Source organism: Bos indicus, chromosome 1, assembly GCF_029378745.1.
Source record: "Bos indicus isolate NIAB-ARS_2022 breed Sahiwal x Tharparkar chromosome 1, NIAB-ARS_B.indTharparkar_mat_pri_1.0, whole genome shotgun sequence".
Taxonomy (NCBI): Eukaryota; Metazoa; Chordata; class Mammalia; order Artiodactyla; family Bovidae; genus Bos; species Bos indicus.
Genome location: NC_091760.1, coordinates 129,791,113 through 129,807,816, shown reverse-complemented (window position 1 = coordinate 129,807,816; position 16,704 = coordinate 129,791,113). Strand labels below are relative to the sequence as shown.

Below are 16,704 nucleotides of genomic sequence, written 5' to 3'. Positions count from 1 at the left end.
GTTTCAGTGAGCAGGAGCTACTCTTTGTTGGGGTGTACGGGCTTCTCACTGTGGTGGCTTCTCCTGTTGCAGAGCATGGGCTCTAGGCACAAGGGCTTCAGTAGTTGCAGCTCACAGACTCATGAGCTCGGGCTCAGGAGTTGCAGCCCATGAGCTTTGTTGCCCTATGGCATGTGGAATCTTCCCAGAGCAGGGATCAAACCCATGTCTCCTGCATTAGCAGGAGAATTCTTAACCACCGGATCACCAGGAAAATCTGAGAATCCATTCCTCGCCTTTTCCAGCTTCCAGAGGCCACTGTATTCCTTGCCTCATGCCCCTTCTATCTTCCCAGACAGCGAAGGCCGGCTGAGTCTTCCTCACTCTGCATCACTCTAACTGCCTCTCCTGCCTTGCTGTTTCATTTATAAAAACTCTTATGATTACATGGTGCCCATTTGGATGATCCCAGATAAATTTAGGGTCAGCTGATTAGCAACATTAATTTTGTCTACAACTTAATTCCCTCCTGCCACGTAACCAAGCCTAATCACAGGTTTCAAACCCAATCATGGGGATTGGAATGTGGACACTTTGGGGGGCCGTTATTCTGTCCTCCACAACAGGTGAGGGAGACTGAAACTCCAAGAGGTAATGGGGCTTACTCAAGGTTATGCAGCTATTAAGTGGTACCAGATTCAGCTCCTGCTAATTCACTGTGTGACCTTGGGCAAGTCATGTAACCCCTCTGACTTCAGTTTCCCCACCTACAAAATGAAAAAGGCTACCTAAATGCTCTCTAATATTTCTTATAGCAGCCAGTCTGTGACTGTCTGAAGATCTCAACCTTCCCCCAGCAAGATATGTGGGGAAGTCCAGGACTCCGTGAAACTCTTACCCGCTCTGTCCACACTAACCAAGGCTCTAGTACTGACCACCAGAAGGAGACAGCGTAGACTCGTTCTTTCCTCTGGCTGGAATTTTCCAAGCCTTTTGTCCTGGGAACCATGAAGATATGGACTTAAAAGAGCACCTGACTGCCTTACCCTTAGGCCCCTTCTAGCACACCCCACAAATCTTGAGTCAAATATGATGTGTTTCCCCTGTCCCAATCTCTAGCTTAGAGGAGAGTAAGGATTAAGGTTTCTTTACACAATGAAAAGAAAATGAGAGAGTGAGAAAATCAGACAATAAACATACAGGTATGTGCAGGCCTTTTTGCTGAGAATTCCCAAACCAAGGCAGAAAAAAACTGCTCTTATTTTTTATACTGTATTTCTTTTAAAATGTACTATTACCAAAAAAAAAAAAAAAAATCAAATATATACAAAAATAGAGACATCAGTACAATGGGGTTTTTTTCCTAACTAACTCCTAGGCCTACCACCAGCAATTCAGGTGCTCTTCACAGTCTGAAATTTGAATCCCCACCTGCAATGGGCCACTTTATGTGTGGGTCTTGCATCTCTGTTTTGGAAACTGCTCTGCTACCACTCATACAATTCTGGAAGGTCATGCAATCAAGATGGCCAGAAAACTTTAACTACAGGACAAATCAGAGCCCCTTTTCAATATGAACCCTGAAATCAGGAGCTGTAAACACCATAAAAAGTCTGGAGCTGCCATTGTCACTATCTTAGAGACTGAAGCCAGCACAGTGGTAGGAACTGCAGACGGCAGCCCACCAGGCTCCCCCGTCCCTGGGATTCTCCAGGCAAGAACACTGGAGTGGGTTGCCATTTCCTTCTCCAATGCATGAAAACGAAAAGCGAAAGTGAAGTCGCTCAGTTGTGTCTGACTCCCAGCGACCCCATGGACTGCAGCCGACCAGGCCCCTCCGTCCATGGGATTTGCCAGGCAAGAGTACTGGAGTGGGGTGCCATTGCCTTCTCCGGGAAGATAAGAGAAGGTGCAATTCCCAGTCCATCAACTGAGCACCTGGATCCAGCTGTACCTGATACACTGAAACATTTTTTTATTCTAATAAGCATATTTCTAGTTTTGCTTGACTTAGTTTGAGTGAAGTTTCTTTCCTTGTAAGAGATAAGGATCTTAAACATTCTCAGAAAGCCTTTTTTAAAACAACTAGCACAACTGTCAATTTTTCTCACAGGGGTTAGCCATTGGCCTCCTTAATTTAACAAAAACAATTGATATTCCTTAGGGAATATATTTTTCAGCAGAGAAAGAGTGAAACTACGTGATTTAAGGATACTTCCTCAAGCAGGAATTTTCTTTTCCTGGATGTTAATCAGGACAGCAACTCATTAACGATATCTTACAACTACACCTTCCCCCAGCAATCCCTGCTGGTGCTGTTTTTGGACATGACAAGCTGTCAGAGAGTGGTCCTTGAAGTGGTATACCCATGAAGCCAGGCAGGACAGGGTGGGACCAGGATCCAGTCTCAGTGACAGATGGAGAGAGGACCCATGTAGGCCTCAAGTGGTAACTGCCTTTAAGAGACTTGGCTCCAAATGAAATTAGAGAAGGTGGACCACAGGCCACCCAGAAACCTATACTCAGTCACCTTACCCTGCTCTTTCTTCTTCCCTGCTCCTTGGCACAGGCCTCCTCCGCACGGTGTGGACACAGAGCTCCCCGTGCCAGGCAGTGTGGGAATGAGTGACAACGGCTATAGTTCATGACCCAGAGGATCCACAGTCCGGTGAGAGGAGGCAGGTAAGTGCAGGATGGAAGGAGCTACAAGGTAGTGGCTGTCTATGGAGAGGCAGGGGTGTAGGATATGGGATGAGAAAGACCATTTTCATTGTGTATATTTATATTTACTTTTTTCTTAACTTTCCAATCATGTAAATATGTCATCTATTCCAAAATTTTTTTTTACTTAAAAGGTAAAGCTTCTGTGGCATTTAGGGTAGTTCTTGAAGGGATAGACACGTTTGGAGACTGTAGCTAGGTTCATTTCCAACAGTCACAGTGTGACACTGACATGCCTCCTACCTCTGTTCTGTTGCTCTGCAGCTGGGTAGGTGGATAAATACAGAAGAAATGATGCTCTGAGCCTTCTGAGGGTGTGTTATGAGAGGTGATGGAGCTTCTGCCTCGTCCTCTTGGGATGCCTGTTCTCAGATCCCAGCTTTCCTGCAGGTAGGAACCAGGTCCCAGCTTCCAGGCCCGTGAGAGGGCCACTGAGATGCTCCGGCCCCAGCCACCAACTAACTGCCCCTGGATGAGACCCCTAAGGTGAGATTTGCTTCACTAAACCCAGTCAACCCCCAGAATTGTAGAGACCATAAGCAAATACTTGTTTTCTTTTCAGTCCTTGAGTTTTGAGGAGCAGTCCTTGGTTTGTGCCTTTGTCTTACACTTGATTTTCCAAGATGGAAGCTTTCTGACATGCTTAGAACAGTTTACCTATAATCCCAAGGAGGGAGCAGAAACCACCCCGGGGGGCAAGTATTTAGTTGCCCTGTGAAAGTAAGAATAGTCTAAACAAATGAAACATGTGACTGTGGATGCTCTTGGGGGCCACAAGAGGCACCCTTTGGCAGGCTGCTGGGTACCAAGGTCTGGGCTCCAGAGAGGAGCTGTGATGGAGCTGAGGATGCAGAGGGTGTTCAGGTAAGTGAAGTCATTTAGTCATGTCCGATTCTTTGTGACTCCATGGACTGTAGCCTACCAGGCTTCTCCATCCATGGGATTTTCCAGGATACTGGAAGTGGGTACTGGAGTGGGTTGCCATTTCCTTCTCCAGGGGATCTTCCCGACCCAGGGATCAAACCCAGGTTTCTCATGTTGCAGGCAGACGCTTTACCTTCTGAGCCACCAGGGAATATTGTTCGTAAAGGTGGTCGTTAAAAACCAGGGGTGAAGATGAAGTCATCCATGTGGAGTCTAAGGGAAGTCAAGAGAGGAGGCCTGGGGATGCCCCCACTGAAAACATCAGTGGAGGAAAGGGAACAGGTGGAAGTCAAAGAATCATCATCAGGGAAGAAGGAGGAAAATGCACGAAAGTAAAGTTCAGGAGGTGGGCACGGCCAGAGGTGTCGACTGTTGCACCGAAGACAGACTGAGAAAGTTTTGGAAGATTTCGCAACACAGAGGTCACTTGTGACCTCTCTAGAGGAGAGCTCTTCCTGAAGAGGTGGGGGAAGAAAGGAAAATCTCACCAACGTTCATCATCAACACATTCCCATCAACACAAAGCACTGCAACTAAACTTGATGAGACCAAATAGCAAATAATTTGGGGCTCCCTGCTTTATCTTCTGAGCAACATGAGAGGGGAAAACGGAAGAAGGAGAAAAATCAAAATGCATACAATAAAAGGAAAAAAGGAGACAAACATTAACACACTGGATGACTGCCATCTGCACAACACTGAGGTGGCTGAAAAAGTACAAGATAAGGGAACCAACCACCTCTGAAATTCTTCTTTTTTTCTTATTTTGGTAGAGAGACTGTGAAAGATTCCTTTGTTGATCATTCACAGCAATGGCACAATGAAAAGGTGGGCCATGGCACGGGGAGCCCATAGGCCTCATCTAGGGAGCCAGTACCAGTGAGCTGGAGTGGCCGCAGGGAGCACTTTGAGGACAAGGATGCAGATTCAGGTATCAGGGAATGAGGTCTGTTATATACCCAGGACATGGGAATAGGGTGCAAGCACCAAGCATTCACCATCTCAGTGTTTATGGAATGTGTATCAAAACCATACCTTAAAGGGAAATGGCCTCATTTCTCTAAAACACCAGGATCTTGAATCCTTATGCAAATACCAAAATGCCCATAACTCAAAGCATATGAGATTTAGCTACTAAATCCTATTGAGCTTGCTACATGAACAATTTTAAATCATCTCTTGGAGAAAGGTCTTCATTTGTAGTGACAAATATGCCAATAGACAATAATAATAAATACATGGAAATATTTCTAGAATCTTCAATATGTGCCCAAATTTCTGCCATTATTCCTCCTCCGTACAAAAAAATACAAACAGGCATATAAAATGGAATGCGAGTTAAACTATAGAGTGAATTAAGTTGAAATGTCAGCACAGCCGTAGTGTGCGCCTCAATTGTTAACAGATATTTTGAGGAAGAGCTTACTAAATCTTTAATTGGAGATGGAGTGTTTCTATATAGAGGCAATGACTACAAAACATTTATCACAGTGTCTAAGGCCATAACTACAGAAATTCTCTCCCATCCTCTGGTATTAGTGTCAGGATGGTGAATCCAGTGTTAATATTAAAACATGACACTGGAAATATAATTTAATTATGAGTTGATACAAATGAGGTTCAATGTTTTCTCCCAATGATTTTTTTCTTTTAGCATCATCCTAATGTACTTGAGAAATAACAGGAAAAAAATCTAGCTACAGCAAAAGAGGGGGAACATTGCCACAATAAAGATAAATCTTACTATATACTCAGGCCCTTTTTTAAAGTGTTGGGTCTCAAAGTGCATGGCTGCAGAATACTTATGTTCTGTGACAAATAAAATATTGGAAGTCTAGCCCAACATACAGGGGAAAATATGGTAGTAGTATTCATACTTAAAGTTTTCGTTGTATGATTTTTCATAAACTTTGAGGGTTGGTTATCCTTAATGTAGTCTTCAGTTTAGTATAAGTAGGTGTCTGATTCAGCACAGAACTACGGATTTGGTTTTTATTTTTGGCCACACGGTGTGGCATGTGGGATTTAAGTTCCCCAACCAGGGATTGAACCTTCGCTCCTAGCATTGGAAGGCAGATTCTTTAACCACTGGACCACCAGGGAAGTTCCATGGATTTGGTTATTTCAGTTTAGTGCACTGATCATTCTCATGGTGTTTAGGGAAGAATATCCAGGAGACACTGTCCGAGCTGAGCCCTGAACTCTCAGGACTCGTCGTTTAGCAAGCCAGCATCTTCTGTGTGTCTGCATCGACATCCCTTTGCCCTGGTGCTTTACCTGGTGTTTGAGGCTGCTGGAAGGCCCAGAGAAATCACTCCCCATAAGGAGTAATGTTCAACCAATGATGGATCACAGTGAGAGATATACATAGGCAGGTGCCAATCCCCAGAAGAGGTTAATGCTGGGAGGGGTGCTCTATACTGGCTGCTAGAGACTCCTAGCAGGTTTACACTTCAGTGGTTCACGATGGTGACCTGCTCGATGTGTGCTTCTCTGGCCCATTCCTCTACTTCCTTATGTCCCTTCTTTATTTGGGAATCTCCTCCCAAATAAGCCACGTAGACTCAAATCTTTGTCTCAAGTAAGGACACATGTCATGATTTCCCAGTGTATGGCCTGTTGAGTTCAAGAACTGCTGCTAGCACTAAGCAGCAGAGGATGCAGGGACAGGGCTGACCCAGGGAGAGTTGACATCAAGAATGTAAAATCCAGGCCCCGAGGTACAGGATACCAAGACCTGTACAGGACAAAAAGCCAGAGTGCTATGGGTTACCAGTTATGGTGGTAACTAACCTAGGGAGTGAGCGTGTGTGTGTGTGTGTGTGTGTGTGTGTGTGTGTGTGTGAGTGAATGTGTATGTGTGTGAGTGTGTGTGTGTGTTGTGGACAGAGTTTGCTGAAACTTTACCAATGAGGCCTCCAAAGGTTGCAAACCCAAACTGCCGAACCCCACCCACCACTGGGGACTAGGTGGGGAATAGGGAAGAGAAATAATGACAGAAGGGTGTGAGGCTGCAGGGCAGGGAGGGGCAGTAACTTCCTTTAACTTCAAACAACCCAGAAAATCTGTCTGCACGGCCAGAGTTAGCACATCTCTGGGCCACTCAGCCAGTGGACCCAGAGGATGTGCCTCGACCAGAGACACAGAGGCAGGGAGCCAAACTTGGCCTTAGAAATTGTTAAGTGAAAGGTTTAATCAGGATAAGGCCATGAAGGCAGTGAACTTCAAACGGCAATTAGCATAAAGATCATTGTTTAATTTGGCTTGTTTTAGAATTTAAAAATGTTAGAGGAGTAATAAAAAAATAGAAAGTTTAAAATATGAGAAAAAGGTATCCATTGTTCCACTGTTCAACTGCAAGTCTTGTCCCTTCAAGGCATCCCTTACAGATTATTTTTTTAAAATATTTATTTGGCTGCGCTAGGTCTTACTTGTGGCATTCCCTGACCAGAGACTGAACCTGGGCCCCCTGCATTGGGAGTGCAGTCTTGGCCCCTGCACCACCAGGGACATCCCTAGACTATTTTCTTGAGTACATCTTTCATATAACAGTGTTCTGTTCACTGAACAGGTAATGACTTCCCTCATTACTAATCTTCCTATTTTTAAATATTCCACCAACCTGGTCTCTGAAACTTGACTAACCCTCTTATACTGTAGAGTAAGTCACTTCTAAGTTTTCACTATTATAAATAATGATACATCTTTATATAGTGGCATTTTCCATTTTTCAATTATTTTCTTGAGACAGAATTCCAGAAACCAAAGGGTAGCAATTCAGTGACATGTGAAACAGGCAGCCCCTCTACTTTTATCATCTACAGTCCTTGGATTAGTCATAAAATATAAGCTGGGCAACACTGGCATCCCTTATCTCACACAAAAAAATATTAACACAAGATGGACCAATACTATCATAAAAGTTTCAAAGGAAGGCCAGATGGGAGAAATAAAAAACAGAGCAGTCTTTGAAACTAAGTATAGGGTTCGAGTAATAAACACCAATTTCTGATCTTTAAAATGAACATCTGAAAGTTAGCAATGATTTCAAGTTAGACTCCTACACCCTAATTCGTGTAACAGGCATTCTGTTTTAATGATCACCTGCTCAGAGAGAAACTTCTAGCCTTTCGAAGCTTGCTCTTTCCCTGGCCTGGTGGGATTCCCTGACTGACTGACATTCATCCTCTCCCATATGCCACTGACTGAGCCCAAATTTGGCTTAGTTTGCATCACTTGTCTTCATCATTCGTTCCCCCCAATTGCCCACCCTTTTCAGCAAGCAGACTGGCTGACAGCAGAGCAGCTGGTGCTGGTGGTTAAGGGGCAATTAGGCTGATCCTGTTGGTCAGTCATGCTCCACACTCCTCTCTTGCCAGTGCTGTGACTGGGTGGGAAGGATCGGAACCAAGGTGCTTACCCCTTACATGTCTGCCTTGAATATGTTAATTCTGCCAGTCTGTTCCCACGCTCCTACCTGGGCTGTGTCCTGCCTTGACAGTTCATTTTTATAACAGGAAGCAAGGAGGGAGCAGTTTGCTGATGGAAGGGGGACGGCAGGAAGGAAGGTAGGCTCTAATTTAAAACCATCTTAGGGGCTCTAAAAAGTTCCGGGATGACCGATGGGCATGTTTACTCCTTAGAACCCTTTTCATAAATACCTACCACTTAACATGCACTTCCGAGAGGCATAAATACTGCCACTGTGCGTCAGCCTTATGGAAGGCAGATTTCCAGAGCCACACGATTGCAATCCTATTAGAGCTGTACCCTGAGAATACAGCAGTCAACCCCAACCCACCAAGACTGGTGTTCAATTTCTGCACTGCAATGCAGCTTCCCTTCCCTTGCTTCAGGGAAAACGGCCGCTCATCTCTCATAATAAGGTCCACTTCTAAGACAGGTGGGGATCAAAGATGTATTTTGCCATCACCACTGGCCAAACAAATAAAGTAACTCTCTAATAACATTCAGTCGTGGAGAGGGAACGTTTCCTGGGGCTGTTTGGATCATGTCTTATTTAACGCTGGACTTCTAGTATGATTTTCTCCTGGTTCTCAGAGGGACTGACTGGGCTCGAGGCAGGTGTGGTGCCCCTCTGGAGAGGACCCCGGCTCCTCAAGAGGGACCACACTGGGATGGCAGGGCTCTGCAGGAGCAGGTGGCTGCCAGCTCATCCACCCACCCACCCACCCTCTGCTGCATGCAGACAGGTGCCCCTCCCGACCTGGACAAGAGCAGTCAGCTGTGTCCTTCCCCCTCAAATCATAGGTCTCTAGACACAACGTCATAAAATCTATGCTGGAACCTCAGCCTGGTGCCTAGAGGTATCAAAGAAGGAGGGGAAAACAGGCTCTCAGTGGACCCTATGGCTCTGAAGGGACGAGGCTTCAATGCCCACTGTGCTTGGTCTGCCATGAGGCAAGCTGGACGTCCGTTAGCTGCCACCACCCAGTATAAGAGGTGTGATTCTGAGAACTAGCACACCCAGCAAGACAACATCCAAGGCAGGGCTCTGTAACTGTAAAGGGTTAAGTCAGCAGTTAGCACCAGGGGGCCGATTTCCTGGAAGACAATTTTTCCATGGACTGGGGGGTGGGGTGGTTTCAGGATGATTCAGGCGCATTTTATTTATTATATGCTGCTGCTGATCTGACAGGAGGTGGAGCTCAGGCAGTAATGTGAGTGACGGGAGCAGCTGTAAATATAGATGAAGCTTCCCTTGCCTGCCGCTCACCTCCTGCTGTGCAGCCCGGTTCCTAACAGGCCAGCCACTGCTCAGTCCTGCTGTGCAGCATAGGCCAGCACCAGTCCGTGGCCTGGGGGCCCTGGGGTTTAAGTAAACTGGAGCGCTAGCATTATTCTCCCATTTTGAAGCCAAAGCACAATGATTTTTAAAGTACACATTCTTATAAGATTACCCTGGTCACATAAAATATATTATTTGCCAGCATTTACTGAAAAATACTATACTATCCAATAGTCTTCAAAGATATATAAATAACTGAGTATAAGCCCCCAATTAACATTTATGGGTCTCTTCTATGTATATTGATACATTTCTATATCTATCCCACCTTATGCTTCTCCTGGCATGCCAGGCTTCTCATTCAAGGCAGTAAATTCAGTTTAAAATTTGACAATATATGTGTGGTCATGTGCTCAATACTGTCTTTATCAATAATCTGTCTCATGATGTCTTTGGGCTGCATGAGGGTGGAGGCTGTGTCACTTCATCTCAGCATTCTAATCCCCAGGACGCTGCCTGAAGAATGAATAGAAGTGGGGGTGAGGGGGGCGGGGAGGAGATAGGACAATGAGCAAGATAGGTGCTGGGTACCAGGGATGCTCAGTCCAGTAGCTGTGGAAGTGCTCACAGCCCACAGAGTAGCTGGAGAGGCAATACCCATCAAAGATGCCCACTGGGGCCACGGGAATACAGGGTCGATTCAGAAAGGCTTCCTTAAGCAAGTTGTGCTCCTGCATGTGCTGCAGGGGTTCTGGCTTTCAGGGAAGCTCTGGCCAGAGGCAGGGGCAGCAGGGAGGCACAGAGATGCAGATCAGACCTTTACCCAGCGGGAGGTCAGGCCCAGAGATGGGACTTCTGGATGGGAAGGGCAGACAGCCCTGACTTCTAGAAGACACTGCCATTTTCATCCAAGGCATTTTCATCCCCAAACCCATCACTGGGAACCTGAGATTCCCCTGGAGCTGACTTCCCCAGGTTCACACTGACCACAGAATGCCCTTCTATTCCTCGTTCCAAGATTGGTGCTGTGGGTCTATGAGTACGTGAGTGAGACAGTGATGAAGGGATCATGAGTCCACTGTGGTTGTTAAACACACCATGCAGAACTGCATGTCTAAAACAGTGGGGCAGGAGTTGCTGTCCTGAGGCCTGCCCTGCAAAATGGGATCTGTCTGTCTATCAGGGAACTATGATAAACGAGCAAAGACAGACACTGGTCAGGACGAGCCACTTTATTTAAAAGCTTCGACAGCCCAAAGTGGTTTAACATAGATGCATGGAAGATTTATCTCGATGATAAAATACCTGAACTTGAAAGGCACATAAATTATCATTTTGCAATTCTTTTTCCTTTTAAGATTTCACATAGTCAAGAGCTTTAAGTAATGAATGAAATGCACATAAAGCTGTCTGGTTAGTGTCTGCCCAGACTGCACAGAGCCTCTGCTTCCAGACGGGACTGAGCTTAGAATCAATGCCACCCATCTGTGTCTGTGGCCTTCTCTTTGCCTTCACAGTGGAGATCACTGGGAGAATTATCAAGATAATAATAATATTACCTGCAGTTATCAAGATAATAATAATAACTGCAGCTATTATTGACTGAGTACTTCTGATACCTCATGCTGCATGATGAGGATGTGTGCAGGTGTGTGTGTGTGGATCCTCCCAACCCAAGGATCAAACCCATGTCTCTTGCATCTCCTGGGAAGCCTGTGTGCCGAGGACAGCAAACCACATACTTATATACAAGCATTACTGAATGTCCTGTGAATAAGGGACAATGAGTCCCACGTTACAGATACAAAAGTGCACTTTGAAGAGCTTCTGCGATGCGTGTGAGATCACACCAGCAATTTCATCTGACTCCAAAGCTGCAGTGTTCACCACTAAGTTGCAACATACATGAAAACGGCCCTTAGCAAGGGCCTAAAAACAGTAGCTATCTCTCCCTATCTTCATACTCCTTTCTTTTAACAGCACACTTAAATACACTGGGAAATTTGCCCTGCAGGTTTAGGTTTCTTCATTCATTCATTCATTCATTCATTATGTCCCCAGTACTCTGCTGGGTACAGGGCTTACAGAATCGGATTCCACAGCTCCTGGACCAACCAGTCTCAGGCAATTACCATATCCATAGGAGGGCAGGGGCCAGCAAGGAGCAGGGGCAGCCCCTCACGGGGGACCCACATCCAGCTGTGGGCTAGAGACAACCCAAACAAGACAACATTAGGTCTCTTTCAACTGTACTACCCCACCCCCACCCCCACCCCCACCCCCATGCTTTTGCTCTTTTCTTTGGCTTGAGTCTTCTGACAGCCTGGCTGCTCAAAAGGCCCTTTATCACACAGAACACCCCTTTCTGCTGCCAGGGCTGATGCTTTCCGGTAAAACCACTGCAATAGATAACCCAACTTCTCCACTAATCACCCCTCACAGTTCCTCAGAACCAACCTCCCATCTCGTTTTATCAATTTTTACCCAGAATAAAGAATAACAATTGCAATGGCAGCAGTAACTTCTACATGTCAGACTCTGACCTATGTATTTTATGTACATTAAATCCCCATAATAATGCTCTGAAGTAAGCACTATTACTACCGCTCTTTTAGTTTATTTAGGGGAAGAGGGAGGAAGGTTACATTTCTTCGGAGCCAACTAGATATCAAATGCTGTCTTCAGCTCCCACAATCAGACAATAAGTGACCTGCCCAGGGCCAGACACAGAGCTAGGCAGTAACAATCTGAACCCAGGTCTGTGACTGCCTAACCCAGCACTCCCTTTTTGCTCTCCACAAGTGGTATTGCTACAGTCTGTGAGGGGAAACATAGTGGCTGCCCAAAGCTGGCCCTCTCCTCCCCTTTCCTCGAGCAACCTTCTGTTGTTGTTTCTTTTAATCCCTATTCACAAACCACGCCAGACTTCTCTCTCAACTGTGTTAGCCACTCTCTGGGCTTCCTGGCCTGTTTTCATGGGGCAAATCCTCAGTCAACACCAACACTATAAACAGAGCCAAAGAAGGAATTGGCATCATCCAAGACAATAAAGTATACCAAGCAGTCAGCAGCCAGGTGTCTTCTGAAGCCCTCAACGTGCTCCTAAATCCCTGAGGGTCCAGCAAGGGACCAGCAGGGTTGCTGTCTCCTGAAGCGGTAATGCCACCAATGAAAATAGTAAAGTCAACGCTCAGCTCAGGAGTATGAGCCTTGTGTTCTCAGGGGGCTCGCTGAGCTGGCAGCGGCAACCGAGGCTTTCTGGGAAATGCATACCCGGCCCTGGTTGGGAGCAGAACGGCTTTCCCTGGCAAGGCCAGAGGGTCAGGCTCTGCTCCCAGAGCACCACGCTCACCAGGCTGGGACTGTCAGTATACTTCACCTGACTCACCCAACGTGGGCTCCAGGAGGGCAGGACCAGTGGGGAGTGGGCATCAGTTAAATAGTGAGTGACTAAATTGGTCATCATTTCAGAGAAGAAGCTGTTTGAGAGATTCTACTCAGACAAGGAGACAGGACTCCAGGAGAGGGGAAGTGAGTTTGCCTGTAAGCAGCACACTGCGTTCAGCCCAGATCAATGCCCTGCCCAATCTAAACATCTTCACCTTTACCTCACTTGCTGCACGTTTGAATACCTCTAAATTACTTACATGCAACGTCTCAATCGCTAATGGGGAGGAACAGTCCCATTTTACAGAGGAGGAAGTTAAGGAACTTGCTTTTCTTCCAGCTCTCAGTGGGCCAGGCCCCCAGACCTTCCTTTTCTCAAAGAAGCCACAGTCCCTCCCAATAAGTGTGCTTGCTCTGTGGTTCTCCGCTTTGGAACCCTTACATTCATACTGAAGAGTGAGCTCCTGGTATTCTTTATAGATAGGGACCACCCGCTACCTACTCTCCCAGCACTCTGCACGTACTATCTTCATCGATCTTTCAGTTTCAACTTTTACACTAGCGTGTGGCGATTATCTATTTGCTGTGGGTCTCTCCCACCAGACTGCAAACTCCACGGGGGCGGGCACCACGTTCGTTGGCCCGCACTATACCGCCAGCACGGAGCGCAACGGCATGCAGTGTTGGGTGAAACCTTATTTGTATTTGTTGAGTGCACGAGTGCTGAAGGTAGGCTCGGGTTTGAGCCACAGGGCTGCTGGGGTTAGGTTGATAATGCTGTGGCTAGAATGGGCGGCGCCAGAGGTAGAGAGGAGGCGCTTTAGTGTCCACTCGACCCGGATGGGCTACCGGGCACCGCGCCCCGCCTCCACCTGTCGCTCCGGCGCCGGCCAGGTGTCGGCGGCCGCCAGCCGGGGAAAACGGGGGCTGAACAGGCCCGGCGATGGCTGCGCTTACCTGCGCGTTGCGGGGCTCCGCAGAGGCACTCGGCGAGCCTCCGGGGACTCCAAGGAACTAGGGGCCCGGAGGCGCCGAACCGGGGCTCCTCGCCCGCGAACAGCCCTGCACCGAAAGCCCGGCGAGGACCGCGCCAGACCTGCGCATGAAACGTCCTTTCCGGGCGGGGGCGGGAGGGGGGGGTGTGGCGGGGTCAGCCCGGGACCTGCCGGCCCCGCCCCCGCGCTGGGGGTAAGAGGGAGGGTCTAAGGAGAACTTGACCTTGCGCTACTCCGGTTCTCCGAGGTGGGCGGAGTCAGAGAGAAACCGCCGGCGCCCTGCTTCCTCACTGGGGGCGGGCCCTAAAGGAGACCGGGTTCCCATGCCCCGCCCCCTCCCTAGAAACCACGCTCACTCGCCCCACTCTCCCACCCCTGCCCCCATTCACTGTTATTGTGTGTGCGTTTGCATTTTATTTTTGTTTTGCATTCCGTTTTATTTCTTATTTTTATTTTTTACTTTCTTTTTTTAAAGATCAAAATTTTAAATATATCAAAGTAATGCATGAACGTTTTTACAAAATAAAATTACCTACTTACGTGTTCTTAGTATGAAAGCAAGTGTCCTCTCCCTTGCGCCCTCCACGCGGTCCTTTATATCACTTCCTTTGTTGAGTTCTAGTGGTTGCCCCCATGTCGCTAAAAAATAAGCTTACATAGCGGTTTCTTGATTTATCTATTGACTTTCTGCCATGTTAGATGAGGATTTACTCTTTACTGCAGCTCTGCCCCCACCTTCATGACAAATTTACACCTCTGTTCTCAAGTCCTGCCTTGGTGAGCTCTGAGACCTTAAACCAGGAGTGGATGAAAGTTTTCTGGGGCTTATATAGTTGTAGGGGGAGGGGAGAAAAGAGGACTGTTACAGAAAGCCCTACAGGATCAAGGCTTGTGAATGAAAATTTATTTAGAATGGGGAAAGCAATCACAACAAAATGCTGGGGCCTTGGAAATTCAGATCCGTGTTCTCTGAGATCTTTGTAGGCAATTTATTTCCTGAATTTGCTTCCCCAGTGCGGCCTGGCCTCCTCTGCTCACCCAGAACCCTCCATAACCCCCAGTCCTTACAGAAGAAGTGAAGGTCAAGATGCATCAGTTTCTGCCGATAGGATTTCCTAATGGAGTGAACTGAAGTGTGCAAGAAAGAGACATCGAGGATGATGTCAAGGTTTTATGACTGCCGCACACCTCATTCCCAGCCCTTCCTAGCATCCATGACAGGTTCTTAGTACAGAGTGTTTTGTAAAGCTGGCTCTGGGTCCCCCTGCCTGGTCACCTGATCCTCACACTGCTCCCACGAGACTGGCTGGAGTGGCATACTGTCCCTACTTTTAGGAGGGCCTGTACTTGTCCCTCTTGAAATAGCACAGGGCACACGGCTAGCACACAATAAGTGTACAGGTGACAGGTGATAGGCTTAGTCCACGTCTTCTTACTCAGACTGAAGAGCCAGTGTCCACGCCCTCCCTGACACCCCTTCTCTCCTGGGAGTTCAGCCCTTCCCCTTCCTCTGCTCTGCCTCTCATGTCCCCTTCTCTCTCTTCTTCCTCATCCATGTTCCTAGAATCAGGAGTGACTCCCTTAGGGTGTGAAATGTGCCTCAACAAGCTAACCTTGAGCAAAATCTCTTTACCTCTCCAAACCTTAGGATCCTTCTCTGAAATCAGAGGGAAAGGCGTCTGTCTAGTCAAGGCTGTGGTTTTTCCAGTGGTCATGTGTGGATGTGAGAGTTGGACTGTGAAGAAAGCTGAGCGCCGAAGAATTGATGCTTTTGAACTGTGGTGTTGGAGAAGACTCTTGAGAGTCTCTTGGACTGTAAGGAGATCCAACCAGTCCATTCTAAAGGAGATCAGCCCTGGGTGTTCTTTGGAAGGAATGATGCTGAAGATGAAATTCCAGTACTTTGGCCACCTCATGTGAAGTGTTGACTCATTGGAAAAGACTCTGATGCTGGGAGGGATTGGGGGCAAGAGGAAAAGGGGATGACAGAGGATGAGATGGCTGGATGGCATCACTGACTCAATGGACGTGAGTTTGAGTGAACTCCGGAAGATGGTGATGGACAGGAAGGCCTGGCGTGCTGCGATTCATGGGGTCGCAAAGAGCTGGACACGACTAAGCGACTGAACAGAACTGAACTGAAGTGGTTTCATATGTATATGCATTTTGTCTGTGTGCTCAATCATGTCTAACTCTTTGCAATCCCAGGGACTGTAGCCCACCAGGCTCCTCTGTCCATGGAATTTTCCAGGCAATAATGCTGGAGTGGGTTGCCATTTCCTATTCCAGGGGATCTTCCCAATCCAGGGATTGAACCCACATCTCTTGTGTCTCCTGCATTGGCAGGCAGATTCTTTACCTCTTCGCCACCTGGGAAGCCCATGTAATATGCATGAAGATTTTTTTTCCCTTTTTTAAAACCCCTCCTTTTTTTTTTTTTTTTTTTAAGCAACTCAGAAATTTTAAATATTTGTCAAGTTTATTGACCTTTTCGTATTATTGCTTCTGGATTTTGTACCATAAAGACCATTCCCACTCTGAGATCTTAAAGAAATTAGAGTATAATGATCTTTGGCTGTTCTCTTATTGATAACATGGTTTATCTCCCAGCAAAGTGGGAAGGTTGTGAGAAAGGTTAGGGACTTAAAATCTGTGTGTAGCATGTTGGAAATATAGGTTGAGTTAAAATCAAGGGCTATATCATTTTAAGTCAGGGCCCTGACTCAAGGAAGAAGAGGCTTGACACAGAATGCCAAAGAGGGGATGGGCAATGACCTATCCTTGCAAGGAATGCTTATTTCTCTGGGGTAATGAAGATTAAGCCTTGGTTCAAGAAGAAGCATAAGTATTGAAGATTCAGCATCAGTCCTTCCAATGAATATTTAGGACCGATTTCCTTTAGGATTGACTGGTTTGATCTCCTTGCAGTCCAAGACTCTCAAGAGTCTT

At 46.9% G+C, this 16,704-nt stretch overlaps 1 protein-coding gene across 1 annotated transcript in view; it reads right to left on the bottom strand.

Moving 5' to 3' along the window:
* Positions 1–13,955, bottom strand: part of LOC109559781 (uncharacterized) — a 169,806-nt gene extending 155,851 nt beyond the window's left edge. The window contains 1 exon segment of the mRNA XM_070794115.1: positions 13,718–13,955. The gene's annotated coding sequence lies outside the window, so the exon portion shown is untranslated.
* Between the last annotated feature and the right edge of the window lie 2,749 nt (positions 13,956–16,704).